Consider the following 22854-nt stretch of genomic DNA (forward strand, 5'->3'; position numbering starts at 1 on the left):
AAAATAAATCTGTATGTCTTGCAGCTCCTTTCATAAAGTTTTCCCAAATACAGAATCATGCTATCTGCTTTGTGGACTTGGCTCCCAGTACTCTTTCATAAAGGAAACTGAAGTAATTAATTACAAAGAAGCCTTTTCCTTTGGAGATCAAATGGTGCCTTTTAGGTGATTCAACATTACAGTCAACAAAGAAAGAACAGCCTACTACAGTTACATTTCTTCCAGTTTACTGCATCACTCCTGAAGAGGTCTGTGTTAGATCCCATTGGGACGGTCCATTGCTGCAAGTTACAGAGTATATTTCTGGGCATCAGAACCTTAATTATAGAAAACCATTCAAATCAGTTATTGGCATAACTCTAGAATATTTGGCACAAGACAAACAACCACTAAATTTATTCCAGTAATTTTTGAATTTGGGTTGTTTGTTGACTAGATAAAAGGAAACCTACTTTTCCTCCCAAAAATACTCTGACCCAGTGTTGAGATTTTCATTTGTTCATTCATTTATGGTATGTGAACATCACCGGTAAGGCCAGTATTTATTGCTCATCCCTAATTACTTTTTAATTGAGTAACTTGCTGAGCCATTATAGTTGCCAGTAAAGAGTCAACCACATTGCTGGATCTGAAGTTGCACATGGTTTAGAATGAGTTAGAACAGCATATTTACCTAAGTGAACAAGATGAAATTTTAATGACAATGCATTAGTCTCATGACTGAGATTAACTATTTCATTCCATATGTATTTAACTAGATAAACTTAAATTCTCTATTTGTCATGCTGGGATCTGAATTTAATAACACCATGTAGTCCAACCTTTAGGATTGTTAGTTCAGTAACTTTGCTGACAGCTTCTTGGTTAGAGACTTCTTTTTAACATTCTTAATTGTGTCAGAAAACTCTTTGCAACTGATTCATTGCATTTGCGATGCTTTCATTGTTGTAATTGTAAAAATTACAACAATTGTGTCCCTGAGGCTGCCAGCATTCTGTTACTGAAGCTACAGTGGATGGTTGTGAGACCCTTGTTAGAAATTACAAATGGTCAAGAACAGTTGCTGGTAGGAGATATCATATGTGTCATCATGTTGCTGATTTTTATATCACTTTTCAGGCATGGAGCTTCATTGTAGCGTAGCGGGTTAGTGCAACACTATTACAGCTCAGGGCATTCGGAGCTGAATTCTGGTGCCATCTGAAAGAAGTTTGTACGTTCTCCCTGTGACCACATGAGTTTCCCTCCACAGTTCAAAGATGTTCCACTTAATAATCTAATTGGTCATTGTAAATTGTCCTGTAATTAGGCTAGGGTTAAATCACTGGGTTGTTGGGTGGTGCAGCTCGTTGGACTGGAAAAGCCTGTTCCATGCTGTATCTTGAAATAAATAAAAATATAATCTGCATGTAAGCAAATATATTGGCTTGAATTTTAATAATTATTAAATAGAGCAAAAATAGCTATTGAATAGGCAGGTGTAAATTCAGAACAAGTTCCTTCATTGAAGTAAGTTTCTGTAAATGCCAAACTCTATTGTGGGCACATCTTTCAATGAGAAGGCCTATCAATTCTTGTGGAATAGGCGATAAATTTTGGTTATATTTGTAATGCCTGTATCTAGCAAATGAATAGAGGGAAGAAGTATACAATTGGAAAGCCAAGGCTGAAAAATTACAAAAGATATTATGTGCAGATGCTGAAAATCCAGAGCAACGTAGGCAAAAGAAAAACTCGGCAAGTCAGCCAGCATCTATGGAAGTTAATGAATAGTTGACGTTTTGGGTGAGACCCTTCATCAGAATGAGGTGGGGGGAGGGGAAGGAGTAGATGAGGGGAGAAGCTAGGTGGGGAGGGGATGAAGTAAGAAGCTGGGAGGTGTTAGGTGGGAAAAGTAAAGGAATCTGATAGGAGAGGAGAGGCTCCGGGGGGAGATGACAGGCAGGTGAGAAGTGGTGTGGGGGCTAGAGTAGAGAAATGAAGAAGGGCAGATGGGAAAAATCAAACAGAAGTTGGAGATATCGATGTTCATGCCATCAGGTTGGAGGCTACCTAGATGGAATACAAGGTGTTACTTCTCAACCAACTCAGGCACCCAAACAGTCCTTCCATGTGAGGCAACACTTCATCTGCAAATCTGTTGGGGTTGTCCACTGTATCCAATGAGGTGTCCTCTACATTTATATTTTTATTTTATTAAGATGCAGTGCAGAACAGGCGCTTCCTGATCTTTGATCTGTGGCACCCAGCAACCCCTGATTTAAGATCAAAAGACATAGGAGCAGAATTAGGCCATCTGGTCCATTGAATCTGCTCCATCATTCAATCACGGCTGATCCTTTATTCCCTCCTCAGCCCGCTGCCCCAGCCTTCCCCCCCCCTCCTCAGCCCCCCTCCCCAGCCCTCCCCCTACTCAGCGGCACTCCTCAGCCCCCTCCCCAGGCCCCCTCCCAAGCCTTCTCCCCCTCAGCCCCACTCCCCAGCGTTCTCCCCCCTCAGCCACACTGCCCAGCGTTCTCTCCCCTTGCCCCACTCCCCAGCATTCTCCCCCTCCACCCCACTCCCCAGCGTTCTCCCCCTCCGCCCCACTCCCCAGTGTTCTCCCCCCTCTGCCCCACTCCCCAGCGTTCTCCCCCTCCGCCCCACTCCCCAGCGTTCTCCCCCTCCGCCCCACTCCCCAACTTTCTCCCCCTCAGCCCCTCCCCAGCATTCTCCCCCCTCAGCCCCACTCTCCAACATTCTCCCCCCTCAGCCCCACTCTCCAGCCCTCTCACCCCCAGCCCTGCTCCCCAGTCCTCTCATCCCCAGCCCCACTCCCCAGCATTCTCCCCCTCAGCCCCACTCCCCAGTCCTCTCACCCCTCAGCCCCACTCTTCAGCATTCTCCCCCCAGCGTTCTCCCCCACTCCCCAGCGTTCTCCCCCCCCTCCTCAAACGTTCCTGGTATAATGAACCAGAATCATCCTTTTGAACCTCCTCTGAACCCTCTCCAATGCCAGCACATTTCTTTTTAGATGTGGAGCCCAAAACTGTTCACAATACTCAAGGTGAGGCCTCACCAGTGCCTTATAAAGCCTCAGCATCACATCCCTGCTCTTTTATACTGGACCTCTTGAAATGAATGCTAACATGGCATTTGCCTTCCTCACCACCGACTTGACCTGCAAGTTAACCTTTCTGCACAAGGACTCCCAAGTCCCTTTGCATTTTCTTCCCATTTTGAAAATAGTACGCACATTTATTTCTACTACCAAAGTGCATGACCGTGCATTTTCCAACATTGTATTTCATTTGCCACTCTGTTGCCCATTCTTCTAATCTGTCTAAGTCCTTCTGGATCCTACCTGTTTCCTCAACACTACCTGCCCCTCCACCAATCTTCATATTATTTGCAAACTTGGGAAAAAAGCCATCTAAATCATTGATATACAGCATAAAAAGAAGTGGTCCCAACACGGACCCCTGTGGAATACCACTAGTTACTGGCAGCCAACCAGAAAAGGATCTTTTTATTCCCACTCTCTGCTCCTACCAATCAGTCAATGCTCTAACCATGCCAGTAACTTTCCTGTACTAAGCTCTAATAAACTGTAATTTAACTCTAGCCTAATCACAGGACAACTTACAATGACCAATAACCTACTAACAGACTGTGGAAAGAAATCAGAGCATGTGGAGGAAACCCACGTGGTCATGGAGAGAACGTACAAACTCCTTACTGGCAGTGGTGGGAATTGAACCTGGGTCACTGGTAGTGTAAAGTGCTGTGCTAATCACTACACTACTGAGCCTCCCTTTTGTGAGACCTGATGGAGATCGGTGGACTGCTTTGTCGAGTACGTTTGCTCCACCCACAAAAAGCAGGATCTCAACTACTTCAATTCCAATCACCATTCCCATTCAGACGTGTCAGTCCATGGCCGCCTCTTCTGCAACAATGAAATTACTCACAGTTTGGAGGAGTAGCACCTTGTATTCTGTCTAGGTAGCCTCCAACCTGATGGCATGAACATTGATTTCTCCTTCCAGTAATTTTTCCCCTTCCTCTTCTTCATTTCCCAACTATTACCTCTTCTCCTCAGCTGCCTATCACCTCCCCCTGGTGCTCTTCCTCCTTCCCTTTCTCCCATGATTCACTCTCATGTCCTATCAGATTCCTCCTTCTTCAGCCCTTTACCTTTTCCACCTATCCCCTACCAGCTACTTGCTTCATCCTTCCTCCTCCACCCACCTAGCTTCACCAATCACTTTTCTTGTACTCATTGTCCTCCCCCCCCCCCCCCCCCCCCCCGACCACCACTACCTTATTCTGGCATTTTCTAGTCCTGAGGAAGGGTTTTGGCTTGAAATATCAACGGTTTCTTAATTTTCATAGATGCTGCCTGACCTGCTGAGTTTATCCAGCATTTTGTGCGTATTACTCTGTGTCATGCAATTTTCTTTAATTCACTCATAAGATTTGATCTTTGTTGACAAAGCTAGTATTTATTACTCATTGCCTTTAAATGAATGTATTGTTGGGCTATTTCAGTGAGCAGTTAAGAGCCAAGCCTGTTGCTGTGTGTCTGGAGTCAACTATTGACCAGACTAGAAAGGAAGGGAAGACTCCTTCCTTCAGGAACTTCCATGAATCAGGTGGGTTATTGAAAGTTTCTTGGTCACAATACTGATACAAACTTTTTATTCCAGAATTATTTCATTAAGTGGGTAGCCCTGGTACCCGATACCAGTCCGGTAACTTAATAACAATGGCACTATAGCATCGAAAGAAATGACACACACAAATTGATGAATTATAATCTCCTCACAAGAACTGACCCAAATATCATTTAAAACACACTTTTGAATAATTGGTGGAAATTAAATCTGGGTTTGAAGAAAAAAAAATGCTAGTTTCTAAGGAATTTTGTAATCAACTATTCTGTTTACAAAATGAGTGTGGCTGTAAATGCCATGGATAGATTGTTTTAATTGGAGACAACTAGGTATAGTTATCTCTACCTAAAGTGAGGAGATTCAAACAGAGAAGAAAGAGGGTCATAAGATGGTTACAACACTGAGGGAGATTATTTGGCCTATCACATCTTTGCCAGTTCTCTACCAGAGCAATTCTCCAGCCCTTTCTCCAGTCTTGCAAATTATCCTCCTCCATAGATTAAGCAAATTCCCACTTTAAGGCCTCAGTGCCTCCACCATACTTGCAGGAAAGACAATATCATGGGCCGACGTGCCTGCACTCTTTCTTCTATGAAAGAGATCCAGATTCCAACCACATGTTGCATAAAAAGTAATTTTTCTTCATGTCACTCTTAATTTTATTTCTACCTGTGACCTCTTGTCCTTAACTTTTTCACCAATGAGAACAGTCTCCCATTACCCATTGTATCTTAACCCTTCATTGTTTACACAATGCAACTTCAGTGTATTTTTAGTGTCAGGGACAACTTTAACATACAAGTTAAGAGTGGAATTAATAGTTTCTCAGTTTTCATCTTGGGGGACTTGATAAGACTCATTGTGAGAGGCATATTATATTGAGGTTACTTCTATCAATCTTCCCTCAGCTTACTCTTTCCAAAGAAAACTGCCCACTGTCTCTAATCTACCCTTGTATTTGTTGTCTGTCATTCTTGAATATTTTCACTGGGACCTCCCTCATGCCTTCACATCCTTCCTAAAATGTGTCCAATACCCCAGATCATTGTTTTATAAATGATCAGTGTAATTCCTCTTTTGAAGCCTGTGCCTCCATTGATAAAGCAGAGAATTGCATGTGCTTTAGTGATCACTTTTCAACACAATCTGTTGCTTGTGCAACCATACCCCAGGTCCTCCGGATCTTTTGCCTTTCTCCTTCACTTTGTGTTTCTCCACATTTCATCTACAAGTGTCCACCAGCCTGTTGAAAATCTGGCTGAAATCTAACACAATCTTCTTCGCAGTCAACAGTACTGCCAAGTTTTGTGACATCCACACATTTAGAAATTGTACTTTACACCCCAACTCTAGGTTGCTAATGCAGATCGAAGGAACAATGATCCCTGGGGAACTCTACTATTCACCTTCTCCAGCCAGAGCAACAACCATTCACCAGCACTGCCACTGCCACTGTCCCTGCCACTGTTGTTCCTTCTGTGGCACCTGCTTTCACTTTACTGAGAAGCCTGTTGTTTGGCACCTTTTCAAAAGCCTTCCTTCAGTCACAAACACAGTATAACTGCACTACCCTCCTTTTGTTACCACATCCAAAAGCCCTCAAATTGGTTAAACATGATGAATCCTAAATAAATCCTTGTTTTAGTTAATTATTCCAGATTATCCTTGATTAACATCTCTCAAAACTCCTGTCACTGAAGTTACACTGACTGCCCTGTCATTTCCGGGCTTATCCTTGCCATTTGGTACCTGAATCATCTCTTCCTTAAAGACATTTCATGTTCATCAGTGTACTATCCTAGAGTTGCATCTACAAGTCTGAGAGTCTGTCTCTCTAGCAATTGAAACCCAATTACTATTCTCCCTCCCTTCCTGTGTAGCTAAGCTGTTAGTGGTGCCAAGTTCCTTGTGGTGCTCGTATCCAAAAGGATACAGCATATTTTTCATACTCAAACTTCATGTATGTTAATGAACTGAAAGGTAATAAATAACTTTTCAGTGACTCTTTTGGCATTTCAGTAGCTTTTAAATTGCTGAAAATAATTCTGGGTGAACATCATTTGTGAATGGAACAGAGGAGCTTTCACAGTCATGATGCATATATTATAAGCAGCTTCTGGGGCTGTCCAAATTATTTGTCTTCAAGTCTCATGTGAATTCCATCTAATGATCGTTACTCCAGTTGCTTGTATCCCTTCTGCTATGTGGTCAAAGCTTAGGTGACCCTTAAGGCAGAGCATGTGTTATCTGGAGTTAAAATCTGGATGCCACATTAAATTGCTAAATTTCCTTTGTCTTTTTAATCATCTGGATTTTATTAATTATATTCCTCTGAATGACACTGGAACAACCCAATGACTCCATCTTTTGGATGAAACATTGAATGAGGGCATTGTATGATCTCTCAAGGTAATGTGAAAGGTCTCATGAATATTTTGAAGAAAAGCATAGATCTCCTCAAGATCCTGAGGTCAATATTTAATATTAAATCACCACTGGTAAATAAAATATCTGATCATTATTGTTTTGTTGTTGTAGCTATTGCATTTTCTGCATTATAATACTTCAAGATAATACTTCCCTGCTGTAAAGCATTTTAAGATGTCTTGGCGGGGGGGGGGGGGTAATCAAAAATGCTATATAAATGAAAATCTTTCCTTAAGGGTTTTGTTAGGGTTACTTTTAAGAGTCAAAAATAAGTTGTTGGAAGAACTCTGAGTTGGGCAGCATCTGTGAAGTTTTGTGTTGAGATCCTGTATCAGGACCTTGTGCCAGCCAATGTTTCCTCTAACTTTTGTTTTTACAGCTGCGCGGATCAACCATTGCTCTGAGCAGGAAATTTTTATACGGCCTGAAAATTGCGCAGTATTTCCAGTGTTTTTGTTTTGTAATATGCATACTATGAATATTTGGAATGAATAGTTGCACAGCAACAAAAACTATATGAGCGGGAGCATTTCAGTTACTGTGTGGCCGCACACTTGCACAGCTTAGAGGGAACAGTGGGCCAGCCCTTAAGCAGAGTCTCAAACTGAAACATCAATTATCCCTCTGCTCCACAGATGTTGGCTGAACTGCTGAGTTCCTCCTGGAGTTTTATTTTGCCCCAGCGTCAGCAGTTTCTTAGATAAGAGGTTGAAGTGATGATAATATCCCATTTCCAGTCCAGTCTGACTAACGGTGGATTCAAGGGATAGATGTTTATACTTTATGGTAGTTGGTTCACATAAGAGGCCATTCTACACCATACTGTCTCAGATTAGTGTTGTCTATTGTTCACTTCCCAACCAGTCTCCTTACTTTACAATCCCAGTTTTTAATTGGTTCTCCTGATATTGATGTAATTAATTCGGTCATTGAAGCTCTGTTTGGGCAACTTGACCTGTAAAACTTGTGGGATTGTTTTAAATCTACTCTTTTAATTATCCAGAATTAATGGATACAGAGAAGAGATTTTGGATTTTCGGTCTCGGTTCACTGGAAACAGTGTTTTACTGACGTCGAAACGAGATCGAGTGTGATGTCTTTCAGAATTCCGGTGATTGGCGTTGGTTCCCATAACTATCTTTGTTTCCGCAATCTGCTCCCTGCCCTTGTTCCCGGAATGAATGGATGTGGTGGAGTTCGACCGCTCGGCCTGATGGTGCTATGAATCGGTTTTTGGTCTCTCCGCTCGCTTCCCTGGCGCTCGGAAGTTATGGCGGAAGTTGTTCGCTGACTGGAATTCAATCGCTCGAAGCTGAGCGAGGGAATGTCGCTGTACTCGTAAACGTTAATTCTTGAGGTAAAAACTGGATCTTAATCCGTTAGAAAGGGGATGTTCTGTTCCTAACCCCAACGGTCCATAAAATGTCGGCGTGCGTCGCGCTGTCAAGAGAACGAACCCAGGGCCTAAGGTTTATTTCACTATTATTTTTTTTGAGGGAAGAAGCAAGTATTCCTTTTAGGAATATACCTGCTTTAATAACGAATCTTGTTACCTTGTTTGCAATGCTCTTTCAATTTTCTTAAACACTGAAGTGTGATTTGAAATTGAATTTGGAGGCATTTGTCGGCTTTTCTTAGTCAACCGCACCTGCTACCGGAGGTCCCGCCTTTCCTTTGTGGTCATTGGCGCCTCTGGGGAATATTAGTACAGTGATTGGACAAAGACACTGTCAGTTGTTGAACTAGGGGCGGGATGTCTGGCGCAATTAGTGTGAGTTTACAATGGGTTCATAATAAAAAGAATGTGTGTCTAATTTAATTGAAAGTGTGGTTCTGCTGTAGTGGAGTTATAGGTGTTGTTGTAAGTTAATCTGTCCTTCTCCCCAGAGGAATCCAATGATAGCGATAATGGCTCTGAGACCTGTAGCTATTGAGTGCTGCAGGTGTGTTGTCAGTCATGAAGATCTCCCTCAGAGAAGTTAAAGCCAGCAGCAGTGCAGTTTTAACTACGGTAATTATTCAGAATGGACATAAGATCCATTTAGAAAGGTTGTTTTGTGTGACTTACGTATGTATTCTCTCCCTCCTTCCCCCGGTTGTTCAGTTGCCCAGAATGAGGCCTTTTTGTGTGACAGCAAACACTCGCCTATTGGCAATTCAATAAATGTAGAATGAAATCTTAAGTTTTGCATGGTGAAGGTTCCATACTTAAGATCTAAATGCAGTATTGTCAAAATCTGCATATCTATGTAATTTTGATGTTTTGGTTATGCAAGTATCATGGACGAATCCCCTTAGAAGGCATTTTTGAATAAATTATGTAAAGCTGAAACTCCCATATTGCAACTGCATTATATAATGAACATACTGCCCAGCATTTGTATGTAGTTTTAGTAACTGGTAGTTACAAATAGTCAAACAAAAACAATGGAATTGAGATGTGAAATGTGACATGCTTTCCCTGTGATCAGCTAGTTCATTTTCATTGTTAAGTTTCAACTTGCATTCTGTTGTTTGTTAAGGTTTTGATATCTAAATTATAGCAACTCTATTTCGGTATTATGGATTGATAAGTATTCACATCACAAGTGGCATATTTTTCTAAGTGCTCAGAAATTATGTATTGCTTTTATTACATGTTGGTTTCTGAGTACAAAATTTAATTTTTTTTAAATATCCACACATCTGTATCACTCTGCACGTCTTTAAGGCAGTTGCCAAATTTGAATCGCCCTCCATTAGCTGATTGAGTTTAAATGTGGCATTATGGATCTGTGGTATAAGTGACAGAGACAGTAAGGTTTCAGAAGCTGGAGTAAAAATGTAGCTGGTAGGGCTACTCACAATACTAGAGACCCAGATTCAGTCCTGACCTTAGGTGCTGTCTCTTTGGAGTTTCTGTGTTCTTTTTGTGACTGCATGGATCTTTCCCAGGTTTCCTCCCACATCTCAAAGGTGTGCAGGTTGGTTGGTTGAATGACCACTGTAAATTATCCAAGTGTGTAGGGAGTTGATGGGAATGTGGGGAGAATTCTTAAAGATGTGTTTAGTGTTACATTAATATAAATGGGTGGGCTTGAGAAGGCTGTTTTTGTGCAGTATGTCTTTATGACTAAAATAGTCCTGTATTGGGTTCAAAAATGTATATCCTGTTGGCAAACACAATAAAGCTATTAAATGGAACTAGGTACCCTGTTTTTTGTGTAACTACTATAAATTTCAACGTTAATGAAAGTTTTACAAAAAGCTTTTATTATTCTATTGATGGAAGCAACAATTGGGAACAGTATTGCTTTATGATTTTAGAAATGTTCCCTGCAGTGTTACTAACTTGTTAGAATATCACAAGATGACAACTTGTGTTGCTTGGTTAAGGTCTCTTCAGCAACATCTTCTGTTGGTATGTTGTATCACCCCAAAGTCTTTGTGATTGTAGCGCTAAAGTAAATTTCACTGATATTTTGGAGTGATTGCTGGTGTGCTGTGCAATATTCTCATCATGTTCCTGAAATATTTGCTGTTATTTCTGAACTCTGTTCCTAACAGTGGTTTGTCAAGTACTGTGGATGAAAGTAAATGGTGATTGAAGTTGGCAGCAGTGGGAAAGGTTTTCCACAGTGTGGTTATAGTTGATTTCTATTTGGTTAAGATCAAGGACTGACAATCAGGTTATATTAGCATTCAGTCAGTTAGTTCTGGGTAATGGTCTGCTATATTCAATGTTGGAGCAGCAATTTGATGACTATTTACCACATTGGTATTCCTGTTGCCAAGGAACACAGCAATACATTTCAATGATCAGGTCTCAGCTCAGCTGAGGATTGCACATGTATGATTAAGATAAATGCTGATTTAAAACTGTAAGGAGTATATTCTCTGTTTTTGTACTTGCCTTAGGTGAATGAAGTGCTTGTGCTGCCTGGAACAAAAACTTGCTGCTGATGTATCCCTCTTTTTTTTCCTATTGACTTCCTACTTGTTCCTTTGTTCTTATAATTTTGATTTTACATTTTAAAGCTGCAAGTCACTCTAGTATGATGTGCACACATTTGAAACCAAGTACATTTTTTTGGTGGAGTGGGCAGTAATTTGACCAGGATGGGCAGATGTAATCGTATTCGTTTTTAAATTCATTAATTCTTGTCGGCAGACCCTTGGCTGGATAGATTGTCACATTGAGGGTGCACACTTTTAGTGGTAGCGCTCTGCAATGCTGCCATTGGTGATGAGGTGTAATTGCATTGTGATGTTTACATGGAGGATTTTCCACTTTGTCAATGTAACCACAGAAATTTAAAATGGAAAAAGTTAATAGGGGTATGCAGTGGTATGATTTTTCTCTTGCTGTTGAAAAAAAATTATTGCCCGTGGTTTAAAATTTAATATTGTGTATATTAAACTTGTCAACGTTGTAGTAAAATTAACTTTCATTTATGTTTTGAAGTCATCAAACTTAAATACTGATTGAATATTTCCCCTTTTAGATTTCAGATATCTGTGGTGTTTAAAACATAATGTAGATCATAGAAGAAAACAGCACTGGAACTGGCCATTTGGCCCACAATACTGTGCCGAAACAGCTAAAAAGCAAATCAAAGATACCCAAACAATAATCCCTTCTACCTACACCATATCCATATCCCTCTATCCTCCTTATGTCCATGTACCTATCCAAACGTTTGTTCTTTGCTTCAATTTTTGTTTGATAATGCTCAGTCTTTTTTGATAATCAGTTTATTTTTATTTAATTCATTGCCTCTTCCACTGAAGAACTGCCCATCTCGCAGCTCTGTTGTTCCGTGGAGTTTTGTCCCTTTTGCCCTGCCCATTTTTATTGCTACCTGCCATCATTGTTCTTATTATGTAGCTTTTTCTAAATGTACAGCCACTCCACTCTTAGAGTCAAAGTAGTTTCAGATCTAGTGTCTGTGTCTGACTGTGACCTCTGTTCTCTCATTATAAACAAATCCAATTCTCCAGTTGACTATAGTGTGGGTGATAATAACTTGGAGCACTACAGCATAGAAACAGGCTATTGAGTCCATGCCAGTCTGGTTTTTTGCCTCATCCCATCTGCCTGCACCCAGACCATAGCCCTCTATACCCCTCTTATCCATGTTTCTATCCAACCTTCTCTTAAATGTTACAGTGATGCTTCACTACCAGATGAACTCAACACCTTCTATGCCTGCTTTGAAAGGGAGAACACAACTACAGCTGTGAAGATCCCTGTTGCACCTGATGACCCTGTGATCTCAGAGACTGATGTTAGACTGTTGCACCTGATGACCCTGTGATCTCAGAGACTGATGTTAGACTGTCTTTAAAGATGGTGAACCCTCACAAGGCAGAAGGTCCAGATGGAGTACCTGGTAAGGCTCTGAAAACCTGTCCCAACCAACTGGCAGGAGTATTCAAGGACATTGTCAACCTCTCATTGCTATGGGTGGAAGTTCCTACTTGCTTCACAAAGGCAACAATTATACCAATGCCAAAGAAGAATAATGTTGGCTGCCTTAACGACTATCACCCGGTAGCACTCACGTCGACAGTGATGAAATGCTTTGAGAGGTTTGTCATGACTAGACTGAACTCCTGCCTCAGCAAGGACCTGCACCCATTGCAATTTGCCTATTGTCACAATAGGTCAATGGCAGATGCAATCTCCATGGCTCTCCACACAGCTTTAGACCACCTCGACCACACAAACACTTACGTCAGGATGCTGTTCATCGACTATAGCCCAGCATTTAATACCATCATTCCCACAATCCTGATTGAGAAGTTACAGAACCTGGGCCTCTGTACCTCCCTCTGCAATTGGGTCCTTGACTTCCTAACTGGAAGACCACAATCTGTGTGGATTGGTGATAAAATATCCTCTTCGCTGATGATCAACACTAGCGCACCTCAGGGGTGCGTGCTTAGCCCACTACTCTACTCTCTCTATATCCATGACTGTGTGGCTAGGCATACATAGCACAAATACCATCTATAAATTTGCTGACGATACAACCATTGTTGGTAGAATCTCAGGTGGTGACGAGAGGGTATACAGGAGTGAGATATGCCAACTAGTGCGAGTGGTGTCACAGCAACGACCTTGCACTCAACATCAGTAAGACAAAAGAGCTGATTGTGGACTTCAGGAAGGGTAAGACGAAGGAACACATACCAATCCTCATAGAGGGATCAGAAGTGGAGAGAGTGAGCAGTTTCAAGTTCCTGTGTGTCAAGATCGCTGAGGATCTAACCTGTTCCCAACGCATCGATGTAGTCATAAAGAAAGCAAGACAGCGGCTATACATTATTAGGAGCTTGAAGAGATTTTGCATGTCAACAAGTACTCTCAAAAACTTCTATATATGTACCATGGAGAGCATTCTGACAGGCTGCATCACTGTTTGGTATGGAGGGGCTACTGCACAGGATGGAAAAAAGCTGCAGAAAGTTGTAAATCTAGTCAGATCCATCTTGGGCACTAGCCTACAAAGTACCCAGGACATCATCAGTGAGCAGTATCTCAGAAAGGCAGTGTCCATTATTAAGGACCCCCAGCACCCAGGGCATGCCCTTTTCTCACTGTTACCATCAGGTAGGAGGTACAGAAGCCTGAAGGCACACACTCAGCGATTCAGGAACAGCCTCTTCCCCTCTGCCATCTGATTCCTGAATGGACTTTGAAAATTTGGACACTACCTCACTTTTTTTAATATACAGTAATAGATAATTGATTTACTTATTTATTGTTATGTTTTATTTTATTTTTATTATTACTTTTCTCTCTCTGCTAGATTATGTATTGCATTGAACTGCTGCTGCTAAGTTAATTGCACATCACATGCCAGTGATAATGAACCTGATTCTGACATCTGCCACTTCTGCTGATATCACACTTGTACCATCCTCTGAGTGAAGAAATTCCCTTCAGATTCCCCTTATACTTCATAATTCACCCTAAACCTATGACTTTTAGTTCTAGTCTCACCCAGCCTGAGGAGGGGGGGGGGAAGCCTGTAAGTATTCATCCTATCTATACCCTCACAGTTTTGTATACATCTATAAGATCTCCCCTCATTCTTTTTTGCTCCAGCTATTCAACCTTTCCCTATAAATCAGGTCTTCAAGTCCGGCAACATTTGTGTGAATTTTCTCTGGACTCTTTCAAGCTGCTTGATATCTTTCCTGTTCGTAGGCGACTGGAACTGCACATAATACTTCAGATTTGGAATGTTATGCTGAAGTTGTTTAAGATGTTAGTGAGGTCAAATTTGATCAAGGCTAATGTGTGAAAAGTTCTCTTTACAACTGTATCTACCTGTGATGCCACTTTCAAGGAATTATGGACCTGTATTCCCAGATCCTGTTATTCTACTGCACACCTTGGTGTCCTACAATTCTCCATGTAAGACTTTAACTCTTATGTCCTGGATGGTTGACTGATGTGCTATTGCCCAGAAAACTGCACCTTTTAATATGCCATTTGGTTGACTTCAGTCTCTAGTGAAATATGATCAAAGCTTATAATTCTAGTGGAACAAAGGACTTGCCCTGCACTCCCATTTCAAAGAAATTGAATAGATCAAAGCATTCCCCATTCATTGCCATTGTATAGAACTCCTTCCTGATCCATGTATAAAATATTTTTCCTTACAATGCCACCATTTTGTGCCCCTCACCAAACTTTCACGTAACCTATTCGACTGGTTTTGAAAGCTCAGTATTGCAATACTTGGAAGCAACACTGTGTGGAAGCCTGGCACAACGCACACAAAATATTGGAGGAACTCAGCAGGTCAGACAGCATCAATGGAGAGGAATAAACAGTCAATGCTTCGGGCTGAGACCCTTCATCAGGACTGATTGGAATAGGTAAGAGTGGAAACTAGTGAGAGAACTCCTAATGACCCGCATTGTGGAGGAGAGAGTTTGGATATGGATGGGATTGTCAACCTTGATAATAAACATACAGTCTTAGTGATGCAGGATGCCATTTGAAACTGATTCTGGCTATTCTACCTCTTTGGAATTTGTGGAAACCTTTATTGGCAAAATATAAATGTAGATTTAGGGGAAAGGCAGGCGTGGAGGTGAATTTGGGAGGTGACGTGTCTGCTAGAAAAAGATTAGTTTATCAAGTGTAAGAGAGGAAATTGAGGATGGGGCTTGGAATTACTTGTGTTGCAAATTAGAATGAGGCCAGAAAGGAAAGTTGAATAGCTGGTAATTTAGTGTATTTAAATCTGATCATAGGGAGATATGGCTCTTGTGAACTTTTGGGACTTTGTGGTTAATGTTTTATGTGCTATTTTGTTTTTTTGCACATTGGGTATTTGACAGTCTTTGTACAGGTTTTTTTTGTGTGTTCTATTGTGTTTCTTTGTTATGCAGCTGCAAGAAGACAACAAATCTCAAGGTTATATACAGTATAGGTAATGTACTTTGAACTTAGAAATTCGAGAGGTGGTAGGGAAACTGGAAAGTGGATAGAGGATGAGGATTAGGACTCAAAAAGATCAGAGGGACATTTCACAGTGAGCAGTTGGTAAATAGCACGAGGCAGTTGAGGTAGTAGTCTCTGTTTTAGAGCTCCATTTGAAATCACTATGAGCATGTTGAGGAGGATAGCAAATCGTTTAAGTAGATAATTTGTTGTGTAAACAGGGTGTCAGGCCTTGCCTGGCCTCCAAGATATTGGGGTGTGTTGGATTATTTTGATCGAGGGTGCATGGTTGGAAAAGATATATAAATGGCGAGGGTTTAAAAAAACACTCAGAAGTGAATTTGTTAGCATGACTGTCAGGTCATCAACTTGAAATGTCCTTTTACTGTTTACAGATGCAGCTTGACCTGCTGAGTATTTCCAGCATTTCTGTTTTTATAATGTACTTCCAGATTTTATTTATTTCTGGTTTTGAGGACAGAAGCAGTAATTGTGGATGAACCTTGTCAATTGGACCTAATTGAAAGCAAGTTAGCAGCTTGGATGCAGCTTAATGCTGAATCTGACTAAATAATGACTGGTTGACCTCCTCTCCCCCCCCCCCCCCCCCATTGGCAGTATGTCTTTGAGCACATTGGAAAAGCAAAGTTAGGAAGACAGGGCCTTGTTGAAACTGTGAGGCTGTCTTGCCAAGATCTGGTGCTTGTCCTTGGCTAATTGAAACTATTTTGCACAATATAAGTCTGGTGTAGCTTGCTTGGCTTTATTAGTCCTCTGTGAGCTACTGAAGTCTCAATATTTTCTGAAATCAAAGCCTATGTTCAGAATTTCCAAGATGGGTCCTTTTTGGGGGAACCACCATTGTCTTCCTGAGCAGCAGATGTTCCTACTCTAGAGTTTTTACTAATTAAAACAATAGCATTTGCCCCAGAGTGTGGCAGAGACTGCATCAGGGCTAACCTATACTGGGGAATAAGACACTTGGTAGCAGGCAGATAGGCAAATCTGATTGCATTTCCTGGATCACTGGAAGCAAGGTTGAATTCACTTTTGATGCTACTTCTGTTGACTTGTTTAAAAAAAAGATACAGGATACCTGACAAAGTTCAACAATGGAGTATAGTTTGTAGTTCATTTAATGTTTGATTTGAATTGACTTCATTATTTACATCCTTCAAATACATGAGTAGAAACCTTACCGTTGTCTACGTTCAAATGTGCAATTATAGTAATTTAGAATAAATATTATGTACAACAGGCTAGTCAATATAGCATAAAAATACAGTAGCGTCAGCATGAACTAACCATTCTGATGGCCTGGTGGAAGAAGCTGTCCCGGAGCCTGTTGGTTCTGGCTTTTATACTGCAGTTCTGTTTTCCGGATGGTAGCGGCTGGAACAGTTTGTGATTGGGGTGACCTGGGTCTCCAATGATCCTTTGTGCCCTTTTTACATACCTGTCTTTGTAAATGTCCTGAATAGTGGGAAGGTCATATGTTTCAGTGCCAGCTGAAACACCTATTTTCACAATATATGCTATATCATTTAGCTCTTGGATATATTTTCTTTGACCTTAGTTGTTGTTTGGTCACTCTGTGATCAAAATTAGTGTTATTGAAACAGAATAACCTGGAAAAATACTGCTTTCCAACCAGGCTGTGATACAACCAGTCAGGATACTATCCACTGTGCATCTATAGAAGTTTGTTGATGTTTTAGATGACGTGCTGAATCTTTGCAAACTTCTAAAGAAGTAGAGGTGATGCTGTGCTTTCTTCGTAATGCATTTGCAAGCTGGGCCCAGGGCAGGTTCTCTGAAATGATAACACTGAGGAATTTAGATTTGCTGACACTCTCCATCTCTGATCCCCTGATGAGGTCTGGCTCATGGATCTCCAGTTTCCTCCTCCTGAAGTCAATAATTAGCTCCTTGATTTCGCTGACATGAGTGAGAGGTTGTTGCTGTGGCATCCACTTAGCCAGATTTTCAGTCTCCCTCCTGTATGCTGATTCATCACCCCTTTGATTGAGTCAATGACATGGTGTCGTCAATAAACTTAAATATGGCATTGGAGTTGTACTTAGTATTGGTGTTGAATGCAGAGCTGTAGTCAATGAAGAACACCATAATGTATTTATTTTTACTGTCAGATGTTCCCGAATTGAGTGAAGAGCCAATGAAATGGCATTTGCTGTTGACCTCTTGTGCTGGTAGGCAAATTGAAGAAGATCCAAGTCACTCCTGAGGCAGGAATTGACGAGCTTCATGCCCAACCTCTCGCAGCACTACTTGACAGTGGATATAAGTGTTTCTGGATGATTGCAGGTTACCATGCTCTTCTTTGGCACTGGTATGATTGAAGCTTGCTTGATGAAGGTAGTTACCCCAGACTGCTGAAGCGAGAGGTTCAAGATGTCAGTAAACACACCAGCCAGTTGATTAGCACAGGTCATCAGTACTCGGCAGGTACACTGTCTGGGCCAGATGCTTTCCATGGGTTCAGTTTCCTCAGAGACTGAAATCATAGAGTTGTTTGGGGCTGTGGGAGTTTTTGAGGTGCCTCCATGTTCTTTTGGTCAAAGCAAGCATAAAAGGCATTGAGCTTATCTGGGAGCTAAATCTTGTTGTACATTCTGTTGCTGGTTTTACTTTGTAAGAGGTGATAACAACATTCAAGTCCTGCCACAGTAGTCGATCATCTTTTATTGATTTAAGTTAGGTCTGGAATTTTCTCCTTGCATGTGAGATGGCTTTCTGATGGTCATATCTGGACCTCTTGTACTTTTCTTGGTCACTTGATGCAAATGTCACCAACCTAGTCCTCAGCAGATTGTGGATTTTTTGGTTCATCCAGGGCTGGAGAAAACTGAATGACTTTGTGGGGCCACACTCGTCCATGAGTGTCTTTATAAAGTCCGTGATCACCATGGAAAATTTATTCAGATTCTCTGCATCTTTGAACGTGGCCCAGTCCACTGACTCGAAGCATTCCTGTAATGGCTTCTCTGCCTCCCACGACCACCTCTTTGTTGTCCTCCCTGCTGGTGCCTTGCTTTTTGGCTTCTGCCTGTATGCAGTATTGAGACATAGTTGTCTAATTGCAGGATAAATACACAGTCTAGTAGTGTTTGCTTTCAGAATTTGTACTTGGTTGAAGTGTGTTATTCATAAAAATTCTTAACATCAGATGGTTGTCATGTGATATTTGATTCTCTCCTTTTCCAAAATAAATATTACTTGTGAGACTTGAAATTTTTGCCTTCATTCCTGAATAACCATTTGGTTTAGCAGAAAAAAATAAGGTTGGAAAATCGTGGCATCGTTGATGTAAACAAATATATTATGTTCATTAATAACAATTTATCCTTTAACAAACTTGAAAGGCCATTAAAAAGATGATGCTTGTGTTTATATGTATATGTGTGTGTTTGTATCTATATATGTGTGGTGTGTATGTGTGTGTATATATTTTATATATATATATATATATATATATATGTGTGTGTGTGTGTGTGTGTGTGTGTGTGTGTGTGTGTGTAATGATGTTGATAGACCTAATAACTAGAAGCAGATTGACAATCACTTGCTGAATCATAGTATTGAAACATATTTAATTTAGCAGATTGGTTTAGTTGCAGTTGATGCAAAATAAAAAGACAATTTTCTATTACAATTCCATGTGAATTACTCAACCCTTTTATCTGAGCAATCACTCTTTAAGTGTATGGCAGTATGGTCTCTTGGGGCAGAAGCATATAATTTGCTATCAATGGTGTTGCTAAATGTGAAAGACTAATAACTATGTACTGCCAATTAGCAGCCTTAGTTTGTTGTTTAGTTTTGCTACAGTTGTTTGGCATTGAACCTTGTTCTTCCATTGTGCTGGTGATTTGCACTGGTTTCCCAGCTCCCGATGTATTACATTTAAAATTCTAGTTTTTAAAATCTTCTGATATTGCCTGTATTCATTTCCTTTACTGTGCACCTGTTTCCATCAGTACAGGGTTTCTGTTTGTTTATTTATTTATTTAGTGATGCAGCATGGAGTATATCATTCTGGCCCTTTGAGCCACGCTGCCTAGCAACCCCACAACCCCAATTAACTCTAACCTAATCACAGGACAATTTACAGTGACCAGTTAACCTACCCAGTAAGTCTTTGGACTGTGGGAGGAAACCATAGCTGCTGGGGAAAACCCATACATTCCATGGGGAGAACAAACAGAGACTCCTTACAGAACAGTGCAAAAATTGAACTCCGATCTCCGGAATGCCCCAAGCTGTAATAGTGTTGCACTAACCCCTACGCTACCAGACCGCTCAAATTTCCTCTGACTTTGCCATTACATGATTTGATTTCCCATGATTAGCCCATTCCCACTGCACCCCTGTTAAACACTTGTTAAAACTTGCCTCTAACCAAGTTTTCTTAACATTACATTTTACCATTCTTAAGCTTTCTTTTCTTGATTTTTGGATTATTTTTTAGTGGAGCATCTGGGTCTTGGCCCAAAACATCGATTATACTGTTTTCCATAGATGGTGCCTGACTTGGTGAATTCCTCCAGCATTTTATGTTTTTTTGCTCGGATTTCCAGCATCTACAGATTTTCTCTTATTTTTGATTGGCATCTGCTGATAATGTAACATAATGTCATGTAACATATCTTATAGCGGGGTCAAGGGATATGGGGAGAGGGCAGGAACGGGGTACTGATTGTGTATGATCAGCCATGATCACAGTGAATGGCGGTGCTGGCTAGAAGGGCTGAATGGCCTACTCCTGCACCCACTGTCTATTGTCTATAATGCTCTGTAATCCATGTGGCTCACTTGTGCACCACATGTACAAATTAGTCATTGGAGAAAGCTGTTGAATTATATATTGCACTGAGTGAAGGTGTATGTAACAAATTGAGAGTGCTATCTTCTAGTTCCTGGCAAATTGCTTGCTGTAAGGAGGATGTCTTCTGTTGATATGGCTGGTCTCAACTTTCTACCAGTTTGGAGAGGGCATAGTTAGGATGCAAGTGATCTGGCTCCCAACTATAGTTTGTTGCTTCCTACTGGAAAGTGCACATTGACTGGGAGCTGAAGGAAGTTTGGCTGAGGTGTCCTGAAATCGTCTTATTTTGACATTTTCTAAACTAGAAGTTAAAGTTTCTGGAGTTTACGTAGCTGTTACATACAAATCCACTGACTTCTACTGCTCTTCCTACTGTCTCTTGTAACAATGCCAAGCCCTTTTCACAATTTCTCCATCTCTGCCACATTTGTTCTTGAGATGAAGCTTTCTATGCCACAGCATCTAATATATCCTTTTTCAGGAAACTTGGCTTCACTCCTACCTCCACTGTGGTTGATGGACCCTCTCTTGCATCTCTTCCATTTCCTGCACTTCTGTTCACACACCACCTCCCCCACACACCCCTGCCCACTGCCTGAAGGCAGAACAGGAAAAGCATTCCCTTGGTCCTTCTCTTTCACCCTACCAACCTCCACATCTAGCACTTCATTCTTTGACATTTTCTCCAGCTACAATGTGCCATATTTCAGTCCCCACCCTGTTCTCTTTTCTGCAGGAACCACACTTTATGCCTCTTTAGTTTGCCCAGCTCTGCCCTCTCTCTGCCAGCGTTTTAGCCTGCAGCTGTTGGAGATCTAACACTGGTCCTTACACCCTCTATTCAAAGATCTAAACAGCCCTTCCAGGTGAGACAGAAGCTTGCATGCACCTTCTCCAATCTCATCTATTGCATTTGGTGCTCTTGATGTGTCCTCTCTACACTGGTGAGACCAAGTGCACAATAGGCAACCACTTTGTCATGCATCTGTAATCCGTTCATAATAACTATCTGGTTGCAAGCCATTTTAATTCCCCTCCTTATTCCCACACCAACCTGTCTGTCCTTTGCCGTCTCCACAGCGAAGGTGAGGCCAAAGAGCACCTTGTGTTCTGTCTGGATTGAACTCTCTAGTACCATGTTACCTGCTCCCCGTCTGCTGCTTTTCCCCCACTTCCTCTCATTCTGATATACTCTGGACCATCCACACCCCAAGTAAGTTTCTTATTTTCCCTTTTTCCGCACATTCCTCCTGTAAATTCCATTAAGCTGTAGCCCTTTGGCTTCACTCATCACCTCCCGATCTCTGTCACCGTCTCCACCCTTCCCTCCCCCACCAGACTCCATCTGCCAATCAGACCCTTTCTCACTTACCAGCTCTTGCTCAATCACTTCCCCTTGCTTCTTATGGCTATCTCTGCTCTCTCCTCTCTTTCAGTCTAGTTGAAGGGTCTCAACCCAAATAGTTGAAGAGTCTCAACCCAAAATGTTGACTGTCCATTTCCCTCCACAGATATTGCCTGACCTGCTGAGTTCAACCAGCAGCTTTTTTTTTAACCACCTAGTCCCTCATCTTCACTTGTATGCTGCTGGTGGTGATTCACCTGAAGGGCATGCAGATAATTAGAACACCAGTCTGCCAGCCTATAATCTATTCCTGTAACATCACCTCTCACATATAGTAATGGAACAGGAAGGCTAATTCCAGCAGGCCAAGGCATGGACATATATTTGTGATTGACAAGTAAGGATTGCTAAGTTCACCTCTATCAAATTTGACAGTTACCTTGAGTTGGTCTCTTGCATTAGCATCTGGCAGATTTCTTTTTTTTTGCTGATGAACTTCCCATGAAATATTGAAGTAGGTTGAAAATCAAAAAGCTGCATATGCTGGAAAGCTGAATGAAAAGTTGCTGGAAATACTCAGCATATCAGATATCTGTGAATGTACAGTACAGAAAGGGGCCATTAAACTCAAAAGGTCTATGCTGGCTCCCCACAACAAACACATCAATTCTGTTCCCTTATTATTTCCTTGTACAAACAAGAGAAATTCTGCAGATTCTGAAATCCAAGCAACACACACAAAATGCTGGAGGATCTCAGTAGGTCAGGTAAAATCTATGGAAAAGAGTACACAGTTGATGTTTCAGGCCGAGACACTTCTTCAGGACTGAGTCTTGTCCATACTGCACCAACCGCCGCCACTGGGCTATAAACGTGCAGGAACAGTGTGTGGTTAAGTGCCTTGCTCAAGGACACACACAGCTGAGGCTTGAACTAACAACCTTCAGATCACTAGCCTAAAGCCTTAACCACTTGGCCACGTGCCAACGCTTAGAAGGAAGGGGGAAGACACCAGAATAAAAAGGTTGAGACGGGAAAGGGAGCTAGCTGGAAGGTGACAGGTGAGGCCAGGTGGGTGGGAAAGGTAAAGGGCTGGAGATGAAGGAATCTGATGGGAGAGAAGAATGGACCATGAGAG

At 41.5% G+C, this 22854-nt stretch overlaps 1 protein-coding gene across 2 annotated transcripts in view; it reads left to right on the top strand.

Moving 5' to 3' along the window:
* Window positions 1–7876: 7876 nt before the first annotated feature.
* Window positions 7877–22854, top strand: part of ikzf4 (IKAROS family zinc finger 4) — a 165158-nt gene continuing 150180 nt past the window's right edge. For both annotated transcript variants that reach the window (XM_059955923.1, XM_059955924.1), the window contains exon 1: window positions 7877–8439. The gene's annotated coding sequence lies outside the window, so the exon portion shown is untranslated. The remainder of the gene's footprint in view (window positions 8440–22854) is intronic.

The sequence above is a fragment of the Hypanus sabinus genome, chromosome X1, assembly GCF_030144855.1.
Source record: "Hypanus sabinus isolate sHypSab1 chromosome X1, sHypSab1.hap1, whole genome shotgun sequence".
NCBI classification, from domain to species: domain Eukaryota; kingdom Metazoa; phylum Chordata; class Chondrichthyes; order Myliobatiformes; family Dasyatidae; genus Hypanus; species Hypanus sabinus.